The sequence below is a fragment of the Myotis yumanensis genome, unplaced genomic scaffold (genome assembly GCF_028538775.1).
Source record: "Myotis yumanensis isolate MYYU_CA2020_CCGP unplaced genomic scaffold, mMyoYum1.0.hap1 SCAF_14, whole genome shotgun sequence".
Lineage (NCBI taxonomy): Eukaryota > Metazoa > Chordata > Mammalia > Chiroptera > Vespertilionidae > Myotis > Myotis yumanensis.
In genome coordinates, this window is record NW_027223765.1 from 35,224,343 (window position 1) to 35,240,142 (window position 15,800).

Below are 15,800 nucleotides of genomic sequence, written 5' to 3' on the forward strand. Positions count from 1 at the left end.
AAGATTACACTATGGTTCTGCAGAAAGGCACAGAAACAGGTGGGGGAGACAGCTGACACTAAAGCAAATACACACCATTGCAAAGAAACAACCAAGTACTTCATGGATTTAAGAAAGGAAGACACCCACAAGTGGATGAAGCTGTTTACGCTGTTACTGCAGTACATGCAAACTGACTGCTATTATAATTTAAATGATATACCAACAGACAGGAGAATCTGCCAATGCCTTGGAAAGAGAAAAAGAAATGTCAAAACAACAAAAATGTGGTGTGGTTCCTTCTAGTGTTACAAGGAATAACGTTAAGGCCATGAGAGCAGATTAACTAGAAGTATTTTTGCTTCTGATAAACATCCTTTTTAATTAGAAGAATTATGGTACCTCCTGGTATATAACAATGAAATATGGCATATCAGAGGATTTTCATCTTTCGGGGAACACAGATGGTAGATATGAACCCTCACCATAGAAAAGTATACATATCCACATGATCCCCTAACTTACTAGTATAATCCTAAGGGTTTCAGAGGCCCCTTGAAGCATCTGTGAGCTCCAGATAAAGAAATCCTAACATACATACTCAAGACTGCACTCCATATCCCTCTCTCCTGAGCTCTAGACTCCCTGTCTGTCACCCAAACACCTCCACTTGCAGTCTCACAGGCATCGCAGACATAATGGTTCCCCAGAAAGACCATAACTCCCTCAACTCCAGCCAAACCTCCTTCTCCCACCTCATGGCCCTGCCTCACCCAGCAGCGCCACCAAGCACTCCAGCCAGGAACCTGGGTTTCACCTGGGACTTCTCTCTTTCACCCTCTCTATTCAGTCATGGGGCTGATTCACATTTGCTTATTTCTCAAGCCCACCCTCTTTTCCCCCATCTCAAAGCTGTCTGCTGAACAACCGCTACATGGAGTCTGGCCTTGGCTCTCAGAGACCCATCCCCCACGCCACAATCATAGTGACCTTCATAGCCCAATCATAGCAGGCTCTAAGAAGAGCCTGCTCCTATCATCCCTCTCTTTTAAGCCCTTTGGTGACCCTCCATTACACTCAACTTATAACTAGGCTCATCTACAAGCCCTTTGTAAGATGGCCCCAACCATCAATCCAGCCTCTCTCTGTTCCCTCTCAAGGACTGCCTGCTCTGGGCACACTGCCTATGCTTTTTCTGACCCACATGTGGTCTCTCTAGCTCTCTCAACCTCTCTCTCTCCCCCCTACCCCACATGTTACATACGGACCACATCTTGGATATGTGTCTCTGTGTCTCCAGGACTTATCAGGGTGCCTGGAATCCAGGAGATGTTTAATAAATGAATGGTGAATTAATCTTAAGGCACATGGCCCCATAAAACACTAATGCAGTATTAAATGCTACAGTAGTGTGGGCTCCAGACCCAGCTCTGTGACCTTGGGCAAGTCACGGCACCTCTCTAAGCCTCGTGTGCACAGCCATAAGACGGAAATGAAAATATCTATTTCAGAGAGTTGTTGTTAAAGTTAGATAGAATGTGAATTAGTGGATGCCACAAAAGCAGTACTGTCTTCTACGGGGCAACTGGAGATACAGGGGTGGGGGAGCATTTCAGGTCATTACAAAGACAGGTATGGCATTAATGACCAAGAACTAGGAAAGCTGGTAACCCTGCAATGAATGTGTTGGACAATTCCCACACAATAAAAACTGCGCTGTTTCTCATGACTTTCAAATGTTCCACCAGACATTCGTGTGTGTGTGTGTGGGGCGGGGGGGGGGGGGGGGGCAGGGAGGTGATAATAATTATAAAGCCTAGCATCGAACTCTGTTTTACATATAACTTCAAAGCATATTTTACCTCATCTTAATGTAAACTGGGTTTTCCAGAAATGCAATTACCATGTAAATTGAGGAAAGGCTATACTCTTTTATTCAGTACTTTACCAAACTTTGTTCATTATTCCAGAAAATCATGTCACTAACAGCAATAGAATCTGAGTGGAATCTGATAGGCCAATGCAACACCCCTCTATCAGTCCACATTTACAGCCTTTGTACTTGTGGTGATTCTATACCAGTGATGGCGAACCTATGACACACGTGTCAGAGGTGACACACAAACTCATTTTTTGGGTTGATTTTTCTTTGTTAAATGGCATTTAAATATATAAAATAAATATCAAAAATATACATCTTTGTTTTACTATGGTTGCAAATATCAAAAAATTTCTATATGTGACACAGCACCAGAGTTAAGTTAGGGTTTTTCAAAATGCTGACACGCCGAGCTCAAAAGGTTCGCCATCACTGTTCTATACTAATATATATAGTTAGCTCTATTTCAAGATATAAATCATAGAGAAAAGATACTGACACTATTCAATGGAATTTTGGCTTTTTTGTCTTGCATCCAAATGATTCATTCTAGGTGGGGGCCAGCACCTGACTACCCCATGACGTTTGGGGTGTGCCTGAGCAGGTACATAGTGAAACACATTTTGTTTTATTGTAAGTTGCTTCCTTTTTTGCTTTTCTTTAAAATATAGTTGGGTATTATACAGATTTTCTCAAACTTACCTGTGCAGGTAGATTATTTATGAATTGCATTTCAGGGTGGTAAATGTGGTGTACAAATCCTCATCATAAACAAGGGGTGTTGGGTCTGTGAGGGGCTTAAGCAGCCCTCGGGGCCTGTGAAAGACCCAGGGCCAGGGCTGGCGTGGGGTGAGCACTTGGTTCCTGGTGTTGATAGTATTATGATCAGCATACTGGGTCAATCTCAATTGTGACACAACATACTTGGGATTTAGGATAAAGATTGTGTCTGGCTTCTGCGGAATGAATTATCATCTTCTCCAGTGTTCTCACTGGGGGTTCTAGTTCATTACACATGGGGAGCTGTCAAACGAAGGAAAACAGCTGCTGCCACAGCACAGAGCACAGTGTGAGGCATGTCCGTGCTCCCTCTACTTTCCAAAAATACATCTCTGCTCAATTACCCTCAATGGCTTCCCGCTGCCCACAGGACCTCATTCTGGCACATGTGCTCCCCCTAACTTGAAATCTGGCCCAGCCCATCGCTTCCCAACCTCCACAGCCACCCTTGACTTTCCCTTTCTTACCCCTCCTCCACTGGGAGGCTCAGCTCAGCCCCTCCACTTGGCTGCCCTTAAAAGTGAAGCGCACATCCTACCTCCTCCAGGAGGCCTTCCCAGACCACCCCGGGACACAGTAACATCCTTATCCAAACTCCAGACCAGTGCTGACTCTGCTATTATTTGACAGTTAATCTATCTCTCCAAATCATGTTAATTATCTTCAGGTGAGTAAATCCAATCTCCTGCCCCACTAGATTGAGAAATCTTTAAAGTGGAAGAAAGGGTTTATAAAAATGATGAGCAATAAAATACAAGCAACGGTGATTAGCGTGACCACTGTATGACAAGCATCAGGCATGACCTCACTTAACCCGTCTAGTAGTCCAATGAGATGGGTGCTCGTATTGTCCCTGAGGAAACAGCTCAGAGGCAAAGAAAGGCCCAAGCCCAAGGTCAATCCAGAGGCAGAGCTGTGATTCAAGCCCATGTCCGCCCACCTCTTCCCGTCTACTTCTCTGTTGCCTACCAATGGTGCTGGGCACATGGCGAGCACTCGGACCACTGGGTGAGTGAATGTTCACTTAGGCAAGAACAGGAACTAGCACGTATTGATGGCTTGCATGCCCTGGTGGGAAAAGCACTGGTTTGGGGATCCACCTTGGCAGACCTGGGTTCAAATCCTGACTCCTCCACTAGCTGTGTGACCCTGTGCCCATCACTTACCTCTCTGGGCCTCAGTATCTTCATTTATAGAGTGGGTTTGCTAACACTCACCTCACAGTCTGCTGTGAAGGTTAAATTAAATAATGAATACAGAGTGCCCAGCCCAATGTTGGGCACACGTAGGCCCGTTGCACATGATGTTTCCTTAGCTCATGGGGAAGGACCTGAGCTTTGAACCTGGGTCATCCTGACTCCATAACTTTGTTGACCCCCTTTCCATCTCCCTGCACCTCCATGGACCTGCCACCACCCGCCATTTGCTTCTCTTCCTCAGGAAAGGGTGCTGTGCCTACAACGAACTGCACATGGGATCATAGACAATTCCCCTTGCCTCATGTTTCACTCCTTTCCCATAAGACAGGTTTTTCCTCTGCTGTTTCCTTGGCCATGGGCAGCGGGGAGGGCTTGGTTGTACGACTGCCAGGAAGTGCTCTGAACTTTTGCCCCAATCAATCAAGCAGGCCCTAGCAGGTGACCGGCACCACACACTTGTGAGCTGACTGAATTAACCAACAAAGGCCCCATCCCAGCACCATGTGGCTCCCCCGAAGGACAAAGAAATGCATAACAGCCCTTGATATGCAATGGATGCTCACTCAACACATATAAGGAGGAGGGAAGAGGGAAGGAAAAAGAAAGAGACGCAGGAGGAAAAAGGAATACGGCTAGTTTTGGGCCATTGTACATGATTCCGTTCCTTTGCAATCCCTTTTCTCCTTTATCCTTGGGTAATTAATAACCATCCGTATCTCACGACCAGCTTAGATGTCACCGCTTCTCCGGGCCAAGTTTCTCCCAGGCACGGGGATGTTTTGTAACTGCCTGTTTACTTATCTGCCTACACTCTAGCCTCTAAACTTGTTTAGAGTAGATATCTGCAGTCCCAGGCAGTGGACACGGTACACAGGACACGCTTAATAAATATTTGCCTCTCAGGGTAAGAAATCTCCCCAGGGCCCACAAGCACAGCCGTCACAAGACAAGGAGAAGCAAACCCAGGTCAGCTGGATGTTGCTGCCTGCAAGAGAAGACCAAGGAGGATGAAGGTGGGAGGGGCCAGCAAAGGCTTCCTAGAGGAGCAAGACAGCAGAGTGGGGCAAAAAAACAGTGGATGAGGAAGCAAGAGGTGGAATAAGGCCATGTGCTGCCAGTTGTCTGCCAGTGAACCAGGGAGGGAGAGACAGAGAGGCAGGTCTGAGAGAACCATTTTATGGGGTGAGGGAGACTTAAATCTCTTCCATCCAACCCTAACATTTCCCAAATGCCCAGAAGGATATGAGCTGGGCCTGCAACCATGAGCAGAACGTCAGGGGGAGAGGGGAAAAAGCAGCTACGACAGTGGTTCTCAACCTTGGCTACACATTAGAATCACCTGGAAATCTTTTTTTAAAATCCTGATTTCTGGGCCTCATCCTCCGGAAATTCTGTTTCTTTGTTACTAATGTTGTGGCCTCACCCCATAACAAAGAAACAGAATTTCCGGAGGATGAGGCCCAGAAATCAGGATTTTAAAAAGATTCCCAGGTGATTCTAATGTGCAGCCAAGGTTGAGAACCACTGATCTAAGAGGAGAAGGCAGGTAGCAGGGGGAGTTAGGTAGTGGACCAAGATTTTTCTGGGCAGATAAGATAAACAGGAGATACTGGCAGAGGTTTCACCCCTTGTAATCTTCCTAACAAAATGACCTCCCATAGGGAAAGAAATCCCTATACATAAAAATCTCCTTTAGCATTTTCAATGACATGGAAAAATTAAATATCCTAAGGGTCTAACAGTCATAGAAATTTATGATGTCATGGGATATTTACTCAATGAAATTTAAAGATCATCTTTTGGCAAAATGGGTAGAAACGCTGTGATGGAATATTAGATAAAAAAGGCAAAATATTGAACTCTAACATGTTATGATCAAATGATATATAAACTATGATTACATGTACTCAGAGGGCAACATGTGAACAGTTTGGGAAGACTATTCTTTTGCTTTGAAATAGCTATTGTTATAATATTGTCTGTGCAATTTTTAAATTTGTTGTAGGCGATGGGGAGCTCCTGGAGAGTTCTGAGGGGAAGTCATGCAATGAAAGCCATAGTAAGGAAGCTGAGTCTGGCAGCGGTTGACGAGCAGCCTGGTCTGGGCAGGGCACATGGCAGAGTGAATGACTGTGTCCTCATCCAGGTGTGAAATGAGGCACACTTGGATGAAGGTGATGGGAGGCTCTGTAATGTGGAAGGTAGCGAGCCTACAGTCCCCAGTCATTCAAACATGAATCTAGGTGTTGCCATGAAGGTGTCTGGTAGATGTGATCAAAGTCCATAATCAGTTTGGACTTGAAGTGAGGGTGATTATCCTAGATGAGCTCAGTGGGCCTGACTCAGTCAGGGAAAGGCCTTGCGAGCAGAACCGAGGTTTCCCAAATGAAGAACTTATGTCTCTGGGCAGCTCTGTCGGCTTCTGCCAGAAAGTTTCATCCTGTCCTATGGATTTCAGACTTGTCCAGCCAAACCCCACAATCACCAGTTCCTCATGCTGAACCTCTTAATACAGATCTCCTGCTGGTTCTGCTGCTCTGCGGGAATGCTGACTGACACAGGTGGCAACAGGGGTGGGGAAGAAGGGGAGATCTAGCAGGCACTCTGGAGGAAGACAGTGGACATCGTCAATTCCTACTGCACTGGCGTGAGCTGGCAACCTGCCCCCAGGCCAACAGCAAGCAGGTGCCTCCCTAACATGTCAGCCCCCTACTTGGCCATCTGGGCCACATTCTGCCCAGGCCCCTGTCATCTCTCACTACTCCCCTAAATGCCTCTTTGGGCCTTTTCTCCTCACTGTTCCCACACATCTGTCAGAGCTGGCTCACATATACATCAACCCCTGCCCACAGCATCCTGGACATGCTGACCCCATGCCCTCCCCCCTTTGCAGTGGGCTCTGGCTGCCAGCTCCACCCCCAGCTCAATCGTTCTCTTTCTAGTGACGCCAGCATACCTCCCACCCCCATCACTGAACTTGTCACGTTACCTTGACAGAAGGAGAAACTGAGGCCCAGAGAGATGAAGTGACGTGAAGGGCCAGAGAAGGTGAGGGTGGCCTGCACTCAATCACACAGCTGGCAAGTGGTGGGGCCGGACTCAATGCCAAATGTTGGCTCCTGCCATTCTTCCCCGTGGTTATCTCTGTCTTTATCTTCTCGGTACAATTCTTGAGGGCAAGATACCCAGCTAACAAGTCTGCTAACCCTCTCCTCTAGTGCTCAGCAGAGTGCTAATGCAGTAGGCACAAGAAAAATACCTCACTCGTTCCTGGCTTAGTTTTCCAACAGCACTGCACTAGGTCTGGCCTTGAGCCCACAGCCACTTTGGCTCTTCTGTGCCTGCCACACAGGAGGGTGGGTCCCCTGTCCCAGGAGACCCAGGCGTGCGGGCGGGCTCTGCACAGTGCCAGGTGCCCAGGTGTTCGCTAAGAGTTAACTGCCTCCCTGCACCAGGGCCCCTCTCAGTGCCCTGCAGGCTTTCTCAGGAGGCAGCCAGCCCTACAGAACCCCTCCCACCCAGCAACCACTCGGACTTTGGGGGGCCTTTGTGCTTTAATAAAGACAGTATTACTGAGTCACAAAGCTTCCCTCCTTTCCAACCTTCCTCGCTGCCAGGGTTCCCGCTAAAGGTGAAACGCTGTCATTCAAGGCCAAAGAAAGGGCTGAATCAAGATGCTAAACTCTTTTGACTTAATGTGACAATCTACGGCTCTCCCCGAACCACAGTAGTGTGAGAAGCGCGCCCAACTCAGCACAAAGGCCCCTGGGCGGCTGTGATTTTGGGTGTCCTCGGGTTCTGGGGACCTCTCCGCAGCCGCCTGGGCTCTCTGCATGCATCTCATGAACGCTCTAGTTTCCTCTCTGAATGCAGACATTAGCCAGCCCGGGAGAGCCCCGCCACCAATGCCGTTCCCTGCTTGCTTCAGGCTGCAACAAAGACCACTTGAGGGCTGAGAGACAGCACTGCCCAGTTCCTTTCCTGAGCCTGTTCTCTTCCCTTTCACACATCTTTCCCTTTTATTTCCCCTGCCCCCTTCACTCCTGCTTTATGCCTCATTGAATCCATTAGCCACTTTATAGGGTGCTCCTGAAGAATAAATTTTCCTGCTGGCAGTTCCAACCAGCCTTGGTGGCAGTTAGGGGAGGGAGGAAAAGGCACATTCAGAAGGGAGGAGCCTCCATAGCCCCTCCAAGGCTTCATCTACATCTGGTAGCTATAGGGTAGGCAGACTGAGGTGGCAGCCTCTCTTGCCAAGGGGCCCCACCTTGACCCCAATGGGCTCTGATGCTTCATGATCGTAGGGCAAGTAGTTTAAGCCCTGCAAACCTTTGTTTTCTCATCTGCGAAATGGGATAATAATCATACTCTTCTCATAGGGTTGTTGTGAAGCCTCAATGCATTAATGGAGTAAGGACTTTAGAACAAGACCTGGGTCAAACTAAGAGCCACTCATCATGCAGACAACATGGCTGTTTAAGAGTCCTGGTCGACCTTCAATTCCTCTACTTGTTGGTGACTGAAGGAAGGGAAAGAAAAAAAGCAATTCAAAGCTATTTGCAGCTGTTTCTGTATGGGTGTGTGTGTGTGCGCGCGTGTGTGTTTTCTTTTTTCCTGCCTTGGTGTCCTAGAGCTCTGAAAGGAATAAAAACAGAGCCATAAAGCAGTGAAAAGGCAGGATTCTTCTTAAAATCCTAGCTAATCCTGCAGCTTCCTTTAAAGTGGCAATAGGAGGAGGCGGGGAAGGGACCAGAATTGTTTTTTCAGCACCCTCCCCTCCCGACCATTGCTCCTGGAGACCAGGAAACTAGGGGGAAAAATCCATAAATCAACCACCAAGAGGAGAACAGAGGAAGAAACCAGGCAGGGAGAGAGCAAAGCATAGGAGCCAGCTGGGGAGGGAGGGGGGGCAGCCTGAAGGGGCACTGTGACTATCTGGTGGGCAAGGATGGCTGCCTTCAGAGGGCACAGCATCCAGGCCAGAGGCTGGATGAGCCATCCCCCTTCAAAAGTCAAAGGACAGCAGCAGGTCCTGCAGAACAACGATGCCGCACCAAAAGGTGTCTGATCCGGCCACTTCTCTCCATTCCACTGCCACCACTTCCTCAATCACCCTCTAACAGGGCTCCCACAGCCTCTCCATCCCTCACCCATCCACTCACAACAAGCCACCAGAACCAGCTTTTAAGACTGAAAATCAGATCACGCTACCGCTGCTTAACTTTCAGTGGCTCTCCACTGCACTTAGAATAAAATCCATGGCCCGTGCAGTCTGACCCCTGCTGATTTTCCTGCCTACTGCATGCCCCCATCAGGTCCACCTGGGCCCCAACTTGCTTCAGCTCTCAAATTTACCAAGTCCTTCCCACTTGAAAACTTCATATGTGCTACTCACCTGGCCAATCCCTTCCCTTCACAGATGGAGACTCCTCCTCAAGGCAGCCTCCTCTGATTCCTGTAAGGAGTTCCCTGTCCTCATCCTTCTCTCTCACAGCCTCCCTTCTCCTGTCCACAGCATGTCTGTGACTTGTATGTTCCCCATCTCCTCCATCAGGCCCTAGCTCCATAGTCTGCTTTACTCATCAGTGAAAAGAGGTCCAGCCTGGTGCCTGGCACATAGCAGGCACACAATAAACACTTACTGGATAAGTGAATGAATGAATGAGTGAATAAGCAACATCCGTAGCAAATGAGCTTTTGGATATAAAAACTGGGGGCTGAAAAGGATAGAGTGAACTTTCAAAGATCCTTCAGAAAAGCTCTCCATTGCAAACCACCACTGTAGCTTGTCAGTGCTTGAAACAGTCCATGCTTTGGTGGGGGCGGTGGGGGGGGGGGGGGGGGACGACACAGCAGTTTATATGTTAGTTTCTTGTTAAATAGCAAATAGTCTACAGGAATTAGTAATAGATTGATGAAAGATAAGACAATGCATATTTCAGGTTTTGTGGGTCACACATCTCTGTTCCAACTACTCAAGTCTGCTGCTGTAGTAGCAAAAAAGCAGTCATAGACAACGTGTAAAGGAATGGATGTGGCTCTGTTCCAATAAAACTTTATTTATACAACCAGACCATAGGCTGAATTTGGCCCTCTGGGCCATAGTTTGCTTATCCATGAATTAGATGAAGGCCTAGCAAAGTTACAAGAGGACACAGTAGTGACCAGTTTTTCAGTCTTCAACAAATATACATAGCAGATTCTAGGGATTTCACAAAATCGTAACATTGCTTTACATGCTGTTATATGCTAAAACAGAATAAAGAGAAGGACACCTTATATTTACTTGTAATTATTGCTAGGATACAAAGCATTTCATTTGTATCTTTCTGCATGTCAGGAATATATTTGTACAAATGGGGAATTCTAAGAGCAATTTTTACTCCGGAGGTACTGGGCTCAGCATTTGTTAAACACATGGCTGCGTGAGTGGATAGTTGGATAACAAAAATGGAGAGGACAATCCATTTTTTTAATAGGATGATTAAAGTAGACTTGCTTGGTCAATAATTGGATGAGATGTAAAGGAAGAAATGATTGGTTTCAGGCTTATGAGCTCAGGGAGAGGAGCTGGGGCAGAGATGGGCAAGATGAATTTGATGAATAAAAATAAAAACAAGGACAGAGAGAGACAGTCTTTTCAACAAATGGTTATCCACATACAAAAAAATTAATCTAAACACAGACCTTACATCCTTCATAAAATTTACTCAAAATAGATCATAGACTTAAATGTAAAAATGCAAATGTTTACAAGCAGCTTTATTCATGATTGCCAAAACTTGGAAGTACTCAAGATGTCCATCAAGGTAATCCTATCCTATATAATAAAAGGCTAATATGCAAATTGACTGAACAGTAGAACAAAAGGTCGCTATGATGCGCACTGACCACCAGGGGTTAGACCAGGGGTGGGCAAACTTTTTGACTCGAGGGCCACAATGGGTTCTTAAACTGGACCGGAGGGCCGGAACAAAAGCATGGATGGAGTGTTTGTGTGAACTAATATAAATTCAAAGTAAACATCATTACATAAAAGGGTACGGTCTTTTTTTTTTTTAGTTTTATTCATTTCAAACGGGCCAGATCCGGCCTGCGGGCCGTAGTTTGCCCACGGCTGGGTTAGATGCTCAATGCAGGAGCTGCCCCCTGGTGGTCAGTGTGCTCCCACAGGGGGGGCACTACCCAGCTAGAAGCTGGGCTCATGGCTGGCAAGCGTAGTGGCCATGGTGAGAGCCTCTCCCGCCTCCGTGGCAGCACTAAAGATGTCAGACATCCCCTGAGGGCTCTCAGAGTGGGAAAGGGCACAGGCCAGGCTGAGGGGACCCCCATCCCCCGCTCCTGAGTGCACCGGGCGTCTAGTGGATAAATAAACTGTGGTACGCCCAGACAATGGAATAGTATTCAGTGATAAAAAGAAATAAGCTATCAAACCATGAAAACACATGGAGGAACCTTAAATGCATATTACTAAGTAAAGGAAACTAATCTGCAAAGGTTACATACCATATAATTCCAACTACATGATGTTCTAGAAAAGGCAAAACTATAGGGACAGTAAAAAGATGAGTAGTTACAAGGGGTTGGGGAAGGGAGAGAAGAACAGGCAGAACACAGCAGGCTTTTAGGGCAGTGAAACTATTCTGTATGGGACTATAATGATAGATACACATCCTTATACCTATGTCCAGACCCACAGAATGTACCACACTAACAGTGAATCCTAATGTAAACCATGGCCTCTGGGTGCTTATGATGTGTCAGTACAGGTCCATCAGCTCTAACGAATGTACCACTCTGGTGAGAGATGTTGATAATAGGGGAGGCTAAGCATGTGTGGGGCCAGGGGGCACATGGAAAGTCTCTGTACCTTCTGTTCAGTTTTGTTGTGACCCTAAATATGCCCTAAAATGTCTTTAAAAACAAACAACCCAAGGACACAGGAAAATTACAAAGATGTCTTCACGTTCTCTCTGGTCACTTGATTTCAATGATTTGTTTTCCAATTAAGAACGAAACTGTTTGCCGCCCAGTAGATGACAAGTTAGAGACCGCCTGAAAGTTTCCTCCTAAAGGGAGCAAGTATTTCAGAACCCTCAACTGTCCTCTCCAGTGTATCCCAGCACTTGCAGGGAACCCCAGACACAAGAGGAATTCATTCTACAAAGGTTTATTAAGCAGCAGCCATGGGGCACCTCACTACATACTGAAGCTGGCCCCTGGTTAGCATCTTGCCAACCCAGAGCAGCTTTTTCTGAGGGTAGTAGTTGTTCTGACTCAGAGGATCCTGAATGCCAGCTTCTGTGACATCAGAAGATTGTAAGTACTTGAGGAGAGCACAGGAGAGGATGGAGCTAAAGGACACCTGCAGAGGGTGCCCCTGGAGGAGGTGCTAATGCCAGTGCCAGTGCGGCCTCTGGGCCAATGCTCTGCCTGATGGCCCCTGGAGAGCACTGCCAGGCCTTCCCCTGTGGCCTTGTCACAGCCTCACCAGTGATCTACTGATTTGTGACCTGAACCCAAATCCCCACTTAGACAACCACCTGCTCAAAGGCTGAGCCTGAAACATATGCCTCCTGCAGCCAGGGTCATGCTCATTGAATTGAATTGAAGTTATTACCTTGGAGATAGCGGGAGCTTGGAACTATTTCCTTAATTTAAAATTTCAGAAATTTTTGCCGAGGTCTGAATACACGAAGTGGGCTGGAACTTAGTGGGAAGATAGGGTTCTCCTTCCTTGAACAGTTTCATGAAAGCGGCTCTGGCCAGGGTCCAGCAGGCGAGAAGGAGGGTGACCTCTGCCCACTCGGGAAGACTCAGATGACCCTATGTTTATTTTTAGATGTTTTTGTACAGAACCCCAAAAAACCTTTGGACGTTGGGCTCACGTCCAAGGTGAGGTGAAAACAATCAGTAACGAAAGCATCAGACCCTCTCTTGAAGAGCCCATGTGCCAACCCAGGGACCCCTAGTCTCTCAAAACTGTCAGATTTGACCCATAGAACCTTGCCATTTATAAAGAGCTGGAGAGCTGGGCCACCAGGCTCTCCTCTCTGACCCGACACCTGACACTTACTCTCTGTGTGGCCTCGGACAAGTCCCTTCCCCTCTCCAAGCCTGTTTCCTCATTCATCAAATAAGGGTAGGGATGGAACACAGAGACTCGGAGGAATCTCACAGCAAACCACAGCTCATCCTGGGTGCTAACACTGGTCCTGGGCATGGAGCAGGGGAAGAGCCCTTAAAACCCAGCCTTTAGGAAAATGTTTACTTAGCTCATCTGACCTTAGCATTTCCCTTAAAGGCATATTTAGATCCAGCTGCAACAAACAACCATGGAGTGTCTGCTATGTGCTAAGCTATTTCATTAATTGTCTCTTCAGAACCAGCCCATAAGAAAATTGTCATTGTCCCCATGTCACAGATGGCAGGCCTGAGGGTACACTCATCCACAGCATGGGCTATGTGATCACCAAGGCCGGGGGTTAATCCTAGCCCTCCGCTTCCTTCCTAAGGGTCCTTGAGCAAGTTACTTACACCCTCCAGGCTTTAGTTTTCTCATCTGTAAAATGGAGATAATGCTAGCCCCTGTCTTCTGGGCTTGTTTCCAGGTTTGAATGCAATGGGCATGTGAAGTGCTCGATAACCATGACCTATTACTACTTAGAAATATTATTACTGCTGCATTCATTACCATTTCTACTAGAGATGAGAAGAAATAGACTCAGCGAGGGTGTGTGAAAGGACATCACTCAAAACACCACAACGTTCTAAATTTTAATTGAGTCCACAGACAGGCAAGGTGGGTCAGTGCTGAGATACGAACTTGCCATGTAACTCTGGCCAGGCTACTCAACCTCTCAGGCTTAGGGTCTCCATCTGCCTATAAAAGGGAGGCAATATCTCCCCAGTTCATGTGATTCATATGCTAATGTAGATGAAAAGCCCCTGGCAGCGTGTGGAGTGAGCAGAAGGCCATGAAGGAATGTTCCCTCCCTTCCCATATGCCTCTTCTGAAATCCCCAAGAATGTAGCCTGCCAGTCCTTCCTTGAAACTGTTCCTGTATCAGAATTCTCAGACAAAAAAAAAAAAAATTCTCTAACACACAGGCTCAATGGCCCAGCCAATGGCATGTGGCCCCACTGTGGGACTGAGCTTTCTCCTAAGGTCTAAGTGGATCCAAATTTTGCCCCCGCCCATGTCCTGGGAAGTTCAAGTCCACACACGCACATGGACAACACACTCACATGCATGTACAAAACCTCGTCCAAGCCCACAACCAGGCACAATGCCCCCCAGCCAAGCCCCACTGGCCTCAGCATCAACTCCCGAGGATGTGTAATCATAGGAGAAGCAGTAATAATACCAGCCATTACATCTCCTCCCTTCTCCTATGGTTCACAGTGCACTTTCCCTGTTAGCCGAGTAGGCAAATGCTGTGTTTTATTCATCTTTAAATACCCACGGAATAATGCTAGGTACAGAGTAGATATTCAGAAAGTATTTCTTGAATAAATAGATTTTATTTTTACAAGTTTTTAAAAAAATATATATTATATTGATTTTTTACAGAGAGGAAGGGAGAGGGATAGAGAGTTAGAAACATCAATGAGAGAGAAACATTGATCAGCTGCCTCCTGCACACCCCCCTCTGGGGATGTGCCTGCAGCCAAGGTACATGCCCTTGACCAAACTCGAACCTGGGACCCTTCAGTCCGCAGGCCGACGCTCTATCCCTGAGCCAAACTGGTCAGGGCCAAGATTTTTTTATAAACCACCATTACTCAGCCCTTACTATTAGTTACACACCCTGCTAAGCACTGGACGTGCATTCTTGCATTTCCTCCTGATAACCACCCCATAAGGCAAGCTCAGTTATCCAACCCTGTTTTGCAGAAGAGGATACCGAGGATCAGGAAGTTAAGTGATGTGCCCGAGGTCACAGCTAGTGAGCAACAGACCTGAGAAGTGAGTCCTGATTCCAGACCCTGGCTCTGAACCCCTCTAGACATTCTCTTCCTCTTTAGCCAGAAGAGGCAGCAAGGAGGGGGACAGGAGCGACGTGTATGTATGTAGTCTGAGGAGATCAAGAAAGCAATGCTTTTTATATTTGAAAAACCAGAAAAATCCTGTTCTCCTCAGGCCGCATTTTCCTGGCTCACAGCACGGGGCTTGTTGATATCTCTTCTGTGCTCACCTAACTTCCCTCCTGTAGGTCCACCCATCTCCAACATTCCAGCACTTTCCTCTTGATCCCACCTACCATCGGGGGAGCTGAGGGGAACATCTTTTGTAAAAGGGCACAGAGTTGACAAGTTCTTGTCTTCTCAGAGGTTTTGTTTCCAGCTCCTGAACCATACAGTAGCTTCTAATCAAGTTTATGAGCAACTGCCTACCCAGAAGCAGGCAGGCAAGGAGTGATGTGGTTGGTCAGGGTGACTCAGGTTATAAGAAAAATTTCATTTTCCTCTTTTCCACAAGAAAAATGAGTGGCACAAAGGAGGACAATAATGGCATTGATGCTCAGTCACAGGATCAGGGGCAATAGGGAATGGCAGGGACTGTAGCCAACCACATATCCTTCGGAGGTGGCTGCTGCTAGCTCAGCCACATTCTGCCACGTAGGTACGCAAGTTCAGTATTGCCAAATCTTTCAACATTCCATGGGATGCCAGAATCCTATTTCTTTATTCCCACATGAATTTTCCCAATTTCTGAATGTTAGAAATTGATTATTTCTCTTTAAAAAACAAAAAGCAAAAGAACCTCAGTGCCCTGGACTTCACTATGAGCTACATGTTTGCAACCTCTATTGATCCTTGCGGCACAGGCAGATATGCTTACCAGACGACCCTGTGTTCCCCTACATTTCCCAGCCTCCCTGCAATTAGGTGAGGCTGTGTCTCAGGTTATGGCCAGCAGCCATGACTGCAGGAGCCACACCCTGGCCAGTTAGGAGCCA

The 15,800-nt window shown here is 47.0% G+C and overlaps 1 protein-coding gene across 1 annotated transcript in view; it reads right to left on the reverse strand.

Moving 5' to 3' along the window:
• Nucleotides 1–15,800, reverse strand: part of SLC6A11 (solute carrier family 6 member 11) — a 105,005-nt gene that overhangs the window by 63,034 nt on the left and 26,171 nt on the right. The gene's annotated exons all lie outside the window — the stretch shown is intronic.